A 9,896-nucleotide genomic window follows, 5' to 3' on the forward strand; every position below is an offset into this window, starting at 1 on the left:
TGCTTTTGAATCAAAGTTCAAATGAATAATGAATCTGAGCACACGGAACCATTTTCTTTCTATCAAGAAAAATATGGTAGACTAGCTGATATTTATATCAGTTAATGAAAAAGCCCAATGCAAAAAAATGCATGTTGGGTTTTTGAAACAGTTCAAATCATTTTGAGAATACAAAGTTTGATCGGTTTTACCGAGAAGGTCTACGGTTCGAGTCCGTATAGCCCTACTAAATATATAGTAATGAATATTATAGTTTAATAAATTAGTAATATTTGATTGTTAGTTAAAACCAATCAACTGCAATTGAATGGAAGAAATGAATCTAGGAACACCCTACTTAGATTTGTTTAGTACAATTTGATTTGGAGCCAAGCCTGGGTTTGAATTTGAAAAGAAATTTCATTGGAAACATTGTTAAAGAGACTTTTCGATTTCCTACATATACCTTCCCTATCAAAGCGTAAAACAAGTAGTCTTTTTTTCTTTTCCTTATACAATCAACAGAAACAACTCTGCTCGAACTCGATTTTTTAAATCAAAAATATACCAACCCGATTCCAATTCTGAAATCGAAGTTCTTAAACATTCTCTTACGCGTGAATTTTCTCTTCTAAGAAAAAAATTCTTTCTTTCAATATAATACTTCATTAATATTTAGTTAATAATCGAAGCGGTTGTATCTAGATGCTTATTCTGACAAGAAATGTTCAATTTTTTTTCATCAAATAATGACTATTCATCGATTTTTTTCATGCGAATGGGGGGCAAGAAAACTTTATGAAAAAGGGTTGGTTCAATTCGATCTTGTCTAAAAAAGAGTTAGAACACAGATACGGGTGTGGATTAAGTAAATCAATGGACAGTCTTGGTCCTACTGAAAATACCAATACAACGGAAGATCCGAGTCTAAATGATACAGAAAAAAACATTCATAGTTGGAGAAATAGTGACAGTTCTAGTTATAGTAATATTGATCATTTAGTTCGTATTATGGACATTCGGAATTTCATCTCTGATACTCTTTTTTTACTTATAGATAGTAAAGGGGACGGTTATTCCCTATACTTCGATATTGAAAATCAAGTTTTTGAGATTGACAACGATCCGTCTTTTCTGAATGAACTGCAAAGTTCCTTTTCGAATTATTGGAATTCAAGTTATCTGAACTCTAGATCTAAGAGTGGCGATACTTATAATGATCATTCCATGGATTATACTGAAGATAGTTGGAATAATCACATTAATAATTGCATTGACAATTATCTTCATTCTCAAATCCGTAGTGGCAGTTCCATCCTAAGTGATAGTGACAATTACAGTGATAGTTACATTTTGAGTTACATTTTTAATGAAAGTGGAAATACCTGCGAAAGTTTCAGTAAAAGAATTATCACAAACGACAGTAATTTCCCTAAAATCGAAATTTCTACTAATCTTGATGTAACTCAAAAATATAAACATTTGTGGGTTCAATGCGAAAATTGTTATGCATTAAATTACAAGAAATTACTTAAGTCAAAAATGGGTATTTGTGAACAATGTGGATATCATTTGAAAATGAGTAGTTCAGATAGAATCGAACTTCTGATTGATCCTGGTACTTGGAATCCTATGGATGAAGGTATGGTCTCTATGGATCCTATCGAATTTCATTCGGAGGAGGAAGCTTATAAAGATCGTATTGATTCTTATCAAATAAAGACAGGTTTAACTGAAGCTGTTCAAACAGGTATAGGTCAACTAAACGGTATTCCTGTAGCAATTGGTGTTATGGATTTTCAGTTTATGGGAGGCAGTATGGGATCCGTAGCAGGGGAAAAGATCACCCGATTGATTGAGTATGTTGCCAATAAATTAATCCCCCTTATTATAGTATGTGCTTCCGGGGGGGCACGCATGCAAGAAGGAAGCTTGAGCTTAATGCAAATGGCGAAAATCTCGTCGGTTTTATATGATTATCAATCAAATAAAAAGTTATTTTATGTATCAATCCTTACATCTCCTACTACTGGTGGGGTGACTGCCAGCTTTGGTATGTTGGGGGATATCATTATTGCTGAACCGAACGCCTACATTGCATTTGCGGGTAAAAGAGTAATTGAGCAAACATTGAATAAGACAGTACCTGAAGGGTCACAAGCAGCCGAATTTTTATTCCATAAGGGTTTATTCGATCCAATCGTATCACGTAATCTTTTAAAAGGCGTTCTAAGTGAGTTATTTCAACTGCATGCTTTTTTTTCCTTTGAATCAAAATAAAGGCGAGGATTAAGGGAAATTTTTATATTTGTGTCAAAAAGTTTTTTTATTCCAAAATTAGGATGTCGCGAACCAAAAACCTCTATGCTTATTTCCTTTAGATTCCAAAAAAAAAAAACTTTTTGTTTGTATCTTTCGTCGGGGAGTCTTTATTTAAAATACCTCTTGGATCGGACTCTAACGACTGCTTTGGAAATTTAATTTATAATAAATCCTCTATTTTTCGATTTTCTTGAATTAGTAAAAGCAAAAGAAAGAAAAAAAGAGAAAGTAAACGCGATTATCATATATTATATGTAGAAATCGAATTGCTTTTTTAGTTCTACATTTCTTGTACTTATTCTATACTATATTCATTCTATAGAATTCTAATTAATTAATTTTAATATAATAAGATAATAACAACAAAAATATAACAAACAGGTACAATTACAATATCGTAAATCGAGGTACCCGGTCTATGACAACTATGAACTTTTCCTCAATTTTTGTGCCTTTAGTAGGCCTAGTATTTCCAGCGATTGCAATGGCTTCTTTATTTCTTCATGTTCAAAAAAATAAAATTGTTTAGATCGTCTCGTCAAAATCTCATTTTTAAAAACTTAGATTTGAATTATAATACAAATATATATGTTTAGCGGAATGGTATAACACATGATTTCTTCCGAACATTAATAAACGAGCTCTTATGTATGTGATGTAAACGGAAAAATGACAATACAATATTAGGGGTAGATGTTATTATTTTGATCGAACTAAAAGAAAAAATAGAAAGAAATAAAAGTGAAACACCTCTGACATCAAAATAGGACTAGTTGATGAGAGTTACATCGGAAACAAGACAGAGTAAGGAAAGTACAATTCATTTGGGGTATTCTTTCAATTCAAATTAAATGCAACCGGATCTAGTATGAATTGGCGATCAGAACGTATATGGGTAGAACTTATAACGGGATCTCAAAAAATAAGTAATTTCTGCTGGGCCTTTATCCTTTTTTTCGGTTCATTAGGATTCTTGTTGGTTGGAATTTCCAGCTATCTTGGTAAGAATTTGATATCTTTATTTCCTCCCTAGCAAATTCTTTTTTTTCCACAAGGGGTCGTGATGTCTTTCTATGGGATTGTCGGCCTCTTTATTAGCTCATATTTGTGGTGTGCAATTTCGTGGAATGTGGGTAGTGGTTATGATCAATTCGATAGAAAAAAGGGAATAGTCTGTATTTTTCGCTGGGGATTCCCTGGAAAAAATCGTCGCATCTTTTTCCGATATCTTATAAAAGATATTCAGTCTATTAGAATAGAACTTAAAGAGGGTATTTATACTCGCCGTGTTCTTTATCTGGAAATCAGAGGACAAGGAGCCATTCCTTTAACTCGTACTTATGAGAATTTGACTCCACGAGAAATGGAACAAAAGGCGGCTGAATTGGCCTATTTCTTGCGTGTACCAATTGAAGGATTTTGAAAAATGAACGGAAATACCGAACGTTTTCTTAACTTGGCGTAAAATACAAAATCTAGAATACGTTTTTCTACGGCATACCTTAACAGAAATCTCATCAGAACGCCCACTCGGGTCAAAACAGACGTATACAGAACAACCAAAAGGGGGAAACTGTTTATATCTACAAATACAAACCAATTCAATTCCATAGAATTTCCAGTATCTGTAATTGATATATTACATACATTATGTAAATTTTATCGCTTTTTTAGTAATCTTTTGTTCGCTTTAATGATAAAATAATTTGATTTCTTATAATTTCTAATTATAACGAGAATTAAATTATCCAAATTCTGTCGTGTTTTGCCATCCATTTTTATTATCACATTCAAGTCTTAAATTCTTTTTTTGTGCTATGGTTAATTTGTTCAATTTTTGGAAATATTTTCTATTTTGGTAGAAAGTGAGTTCTTTCATCTTGAAATCAAAATAAAAAATATTCATTAATTGAAAAAACGAAATGGCTCTGCCGGGTATTCGTCGAAATCAATTCCTTCCTTTCGATGAATACCCGGTGGGTTCATTAACAATTTATAGATGAAAAAAATGGAAAAAAAGAAAGCATTTATTCCTTTTCTATATCTTGTATCTATAGTATTTTTACCCTGGTGGATCTATCTATCATTTCAAAAAAGTCTGGAATCTTGGGTTACTACTTGGTGGAATACTAAGCAATCTGAAACTTTTTTGAATGATATTCAAGAAAAAAATCTTCGCGAAAAATGGATCGAATTTGAGGAGCTCCGCTTGTTGGACGAAATGATAAAGGAATGTCCGGAAACACATCTACAAAAGCTTCGTATAGGAATCCACAACGAAACGATTCAATTGATCAAGACATACAATGAAGATTGTATCCATATGATTTTGCACTTCTTCACAAATTTTATCTGTTTCCTTATTCTAGGTGGTTATTCCATTCTGGGAAATAAAGAACTTATTCTTCTTAATTCTTGGGTTCAGGAATTCCTATATAACTTAAGCGACACAATAAAAGCTTTTTCCATTCTTTTAGTAACCGATTTATGTATCGGATTTCATTCGCCCCAAGGTTGGGAACTACTGATTAGCTCTATCTACAAAGATTTTGGATTTGCCCATAACGATCAAATTATATCGAGTCTTGTTTTCACTTTTCCAGTCATTCTAGATACATTTTTAAAATATTGGATTTTCCGTTCTTTAAATCGTGTATCCCCATCACTTGTAGTGATTTATCATTCAATGAATGACTGAAAAAAAGAAAAGGGGTATATGAAGAGAAATCGAATTCGAGTTTTTAATTCGAATGTTGCTTTGTACATAATCAATAATCAAAGCATTACCAATTGTACCCCCTCTTTATATTTCTACCCGTCTAAGGTGGGGAGTTCCTCCTATATTCCTGTAATATTATTTTATTAAATTAAGTTTTCAGTTAAAGTAAATAGCAGACTGATGGATAGGGAACTCTATTAGCAACCTACCAAATTTATTGTAGAAATTTTCGGAATCAACGGTTGGACCATGCAAAATATAAATACCTTTTCTTGGATAAAAGAACAGATTACTCGATCCATTTCCATCTCGCTCGTGATATATATAATAACTCGGTCATCCATTTCGAATGCATATCCCCTTTTCGCACAGCAAGGTTATGAAAATCCACGAGAAGCGACTAGACGTATTGTATGTGCCAATTGCCATTTAGCCAACAAGCCCGTGGATATTGAGGTTCCACAAGCGGTCCTTCCGGATACTGTATTTGAAGTAGTTGTTCGAATTCCTTATGATATGCAATTAAAACAAGTTCTTGCTAATGGAAAAAAGGGGGGTTTGAATGTGGGGGCTGTTCTTATTTTACCTGAGGGGTTTGAATTAGCCCCCCCCCCCGACCGTATTTCTCCAGAGATGAAAGAAAAGATAGGGAATCTTTCTTTTCAGAGCTATCGCCCCAATAAAAAAAATATTCTTGTGATTGGTCCTATTCCGGGGCAAAAATATAGTGAAATTACCTTTCCTATTCTTTCCCCAGACCCTGCCACTAAGAAAGACGTTCACTTCTTAAAATATCCGATATATGTAGGTGGTAACAGGGGAAGGGGTCAGATTTATCCTGACGGAAGCAAGAGTAATAATACAGTTTATAATGCCACGACAACAGGTATAGTAAGGAAAATTGTACGAAAAGAAAAGGGCGGATACGAAATAAACATAGCGGATGCCTCGGACGGACGTGAAGTCGTTGATATTATCCCGCCAGGACCGGAGCTTCTTGTTTCAGAGGGTGAATCTATCAAACTTGATCAACCATTAACAAGTAATCCTAATGTGGGTGGATTTGGTCAAGGAGATGCAGAAATAGTCCTTCAAGACCCACTGCGCGTACAAAGGCTTTTGTTCTTCTTTGCATCCGTTATTCTAGCACAAATCTTTTTGGTTCTTAAAAAGAAACAGTTCGAGAAGGTTCAATTGTCCGAAATGAATTTCTAGATTCGTGAATTTATCAAGATCAAGCTTGTAACAATAACAAAATTCTTGTTGACAATTCAATTCTTTGACAGTTTTGGATGATCAATAAATAAAAAAAATTACGAGAAGGTTCTTTTTTGTTTGTTTCTACTTTTCTTCTACATCTACGAGCAAGATTTTGAGTTATAATAATATATTGGATTGTGAAGAAAACTTTTTTACTTTTTTCCAATCGAAATTTGACTCGATACTAGACTAAAAGGGGAATATAACGAAAAGAATAATGAGGGGACCAAATGATTTGATTCTAGGGGATTTATCCGCCTTCCTAATCTTAGACACACGACAAGGAATTTTACACATACTTTTCGTGTGTCGAAATAGTAACGAGTCTTGATTCCCTTCGTCAAAGACTTAGTCAGAATTTTTCTTTTTTCTAGATTTCACCCTTTTTCGTTTTAGATTGATTCTTTTTTTCTTAGTATTACATGTATAAGGAGCGGACAAACTGAAAAAAGAGAGAGGTTAATTTCTTGAACAAATGGAACTTCTTGGATTCTATTTAATCTAGAAAAATAGAGCTTCTATTTGGTCATTCAATAAATTAATTGATTGCTTCTTTCTCTTTCTTTTAACTTAACAATTTAGGAAGGACCAATAAGTATGATCGAGGAATATATGTTCTGAATAACCAAATACACTTTTCAAAAACATCGAAAAACGGGTCCGTTTTTCATTTATAGGAAAAAATTCGAATAAAAAATTATGATAATTAAAAAAAGAATTAAATGGGACCTCCCCCTTATTTGTTTGTCTAATTCGAGGGGGAAGGAAGGTCCCGTTGAGTTCTTATACTTTCGTGTCTATACCTCGATTAATCAAATTACTACTTACTACAGCGATGAGCCTAATCTAGAATATGAACCATAAAAGAAAATACCTAGTAAACCGATCACAAGAATACCAGCTACAGTACCTATTATCTAAAGAGGAATTCGTCCAGTAGTATCGGCCATTTACCCCACTTCCCTCCACATTTCATCAAGTGGTCGTGCTAGAGACATAAACAGTCATGGATAATTATGAAATGAGGTCCTTCCGAATGGGATAAGAGAATTCCTACTCTATTTGAATTCTATATTCTATATATTTCTTTCCTTCTCTTTATTTAATTGAAAAAATAATTAGAAAATAAAACAGCAAGTACAAAAATGAGTAATAGACCCCAATAAAGATTGGTACGATTCAATTCAACATTTTGTTCGTTCGGGTTTGATTGTGTCGTAGCTCTATAATTCAGATTCGGTTTTGTTTATCGTTGGATGAACTACATTGCGGATATTGACCCCAAAATAGAAACGGTAGGTACAACCAGTCCGTGAACAGCCAACCATCGCACTATAAAAATTGGATAGGTTCGATCTATGGTCATTGGGCCTCCTAAAAGGATCTACTAAATTCATCAAGTTGCTCCAAAGAGTCAAAACGGCCGGTTATTAGTGGAATTCCTTGTCGGCTCTCTGTGAAATATTCGTTTGGTCGAGGGCTTCCAAACACATCGTAAGCTAAACCCGTGCTGACGAATAACCAACCCGCAATGAAATAGGGAGGTATAGTAATACTATGAATAACCCAGTATCGAATACTTGTAATAATATCAGCAAAAGAACGTTCTCCTGTGCTTCCAGACATACTGAGCTCCACATATTCTTGTACAGTCAAAGGCAAATCCATAAAAGATGAAATCAGTAAATGGAAATTTACTTTTTACTCTACGTAAAAACGTAAAAAACCTGTAGGATTACCAATAGAGTACCAAAGGTGTCTTTAGAGTATACCGAATCAGTATAGCTATTCTTCTTCGAACACAGCAAGGCAATTTTAATTAATATTGAACTGAAGTACACGTGACTTTATTTTTTTTTGTCTACGTGGAACTAGGTACCATTTTGTTTTTTTCTATAGAAAATTTTTTCAAATAGAACTATTATATAGTTTCTCTCTATCATTGTATTGGCTTCAGACTCGAAACTGAAGGTCGAGGAAGTGGAAATCTGACAAGTTGGTTTCGATCTAATAATTCGTGAAAAATTCCAGAAGAAGAAGCGGTTATAGATATAGAAATAGAAGAGGTTTGGGGAATTCCGTACTTTACTATTTTTAGGGATTGTTTAATTGTCGAAAAAAAAAGATTCATTAATTGATTTCACTTAATGCATTTTTGTAATACATCCATTGTTGCATTAAATCCAAAGGTTTTTTTTACCTAACTGCAAGAATGCGGGTTTCTATTTATAACTAAATAATATTAAACGTGGAACCTACAAAGGAAAGATAGTAGCAAGTCTTACTCTTAGAATCGAGTTGGACAAAATAAATCGATTTATTTTTCATTTTTTTATATTCTATAGCGATTCAAATAAATAACTTTTTTGAAGAAAATTCATGGCATAGTTATTATTTGTTTAATATTCGATTAGTTTACTCAAGGGTTTCCAAAAAAAATCCGTTGATTCAAAATGACGAGATGTGTAAATGTCACAGATAATGAGTCATTTCTTTCTTTTTCTACGACCCTTACTTGTTTTTTGTTAGTGGCATTTATAATGTAAAAAAGAAATGTAATAGTTGATGAATCAAAAAATTTCAATTGAACTTATTCTTTGATCCTTTGAATTGCTTTTTTTCTTATTCGCTTTCCAAACGGAAACTTAGGTAAGTACTTTAGAAACATATATGTATAAAAAGAACATCTTTTTTTTAGCCCTTCATGTCTACTCTAACTAGTTATTTCGGTTTTTTACTAGCGGCATTAACTATAACCTCTGCTTTATTTATAGGTCTAAGCAAGATACGACTTATTTAAAATTACTTGAATAAACAACTCAAGAAATCTTTCTGTACTGTAGGATTCTGGCTATTTTAGAGTTCTTTACTGCGACAATTGATAGTTTTTGGTTATTGAGATTCGTGGGGAATTCATATTCATATTTAGGGATAGATATTACCTTTCTTTTTTTTTTCAAACGAATTGAAATGATTGAAGTTTTTCTATTTGGAATTGTCTTAGGTCTAATTCCTATTACTTTGGCTGGATTATTTGTGACGCATATTTACAATACAGACGCGGTGATTAGTTGGATCTTTGATTAATTAACAAATCTTTTTTGATTGACCTCCTCCTTTCTCAAATCAACAGGAGGTCAATTTTCGATTAGATTACTGTTCATTTAGTTTATTCTAATTCTTTTCTATTTCTATAATTCAACTTGACTTAACAACAATGGTATCACGCTCTGTAGGATTTGAACCTACGACATCGGGTTTTGGAGACCCACGTTCTACCGAACTGAACTAAGAGCGCTTTCTTATCACAATAGATAAGAAAGATTGGAAAGAATGGTTTTTTTTATAACTCCAAACTATATCTACATCCTGTATGCATAGATTATCTACCATATAGAGTATCATAAAAAAAGAGAGATTACGTATCTTCGATTTTAATCAAAATTTCAATTAATTCCTCCTTACTTCTCAGAGTAAAAGTAATTAGGTAGGGATGACAGGATTTGAACCCGTGACATTTTGTACCCAAAACAAACGCGCTACCAAGCTGCGCTACATCCCTTTCAATTCAATTCGTTTTTATAGTGTAATTGTAAAGAATCCTTGCCTTGTTTTC

At 33.1% G+C, this 9,896-nt stretch overlaps 1 non-coding gene across 1 annotated transcript; it reads right to left on the bottom strand.

The window, feature by feature from the left end:
- Nucleotides 1-9,504: 9,504 nt before the first annotated feature.
- TRNAW-CCA lies at nucleotides 9,505-9,578 on the bottom strand. The gene has a single exon. It is a non-coding gene; the product is annotated as a tRNA-Trp (tRNA).
- Nucleotides 9,579-9,896: the final 318 nt, after the last annotated feature.

This window comes from Chenopodium quinoa, unplaced genomic scaffold (genome assembly GCF_001683475.1).
Source record: "Chenopodium quinoa cultivar QQ74 unplaced genomic scaffold, ASM168347v1, whole genome shotgun sequence".
NCBI classification, from domain to species: domain Eukaryota; kingdom Viridiplantae; phylum Streptophyta; class Magnoliopsida; order Caryophyllales; family Amaranthaceae; genus Chenopodium; species Chenopodium quinoa.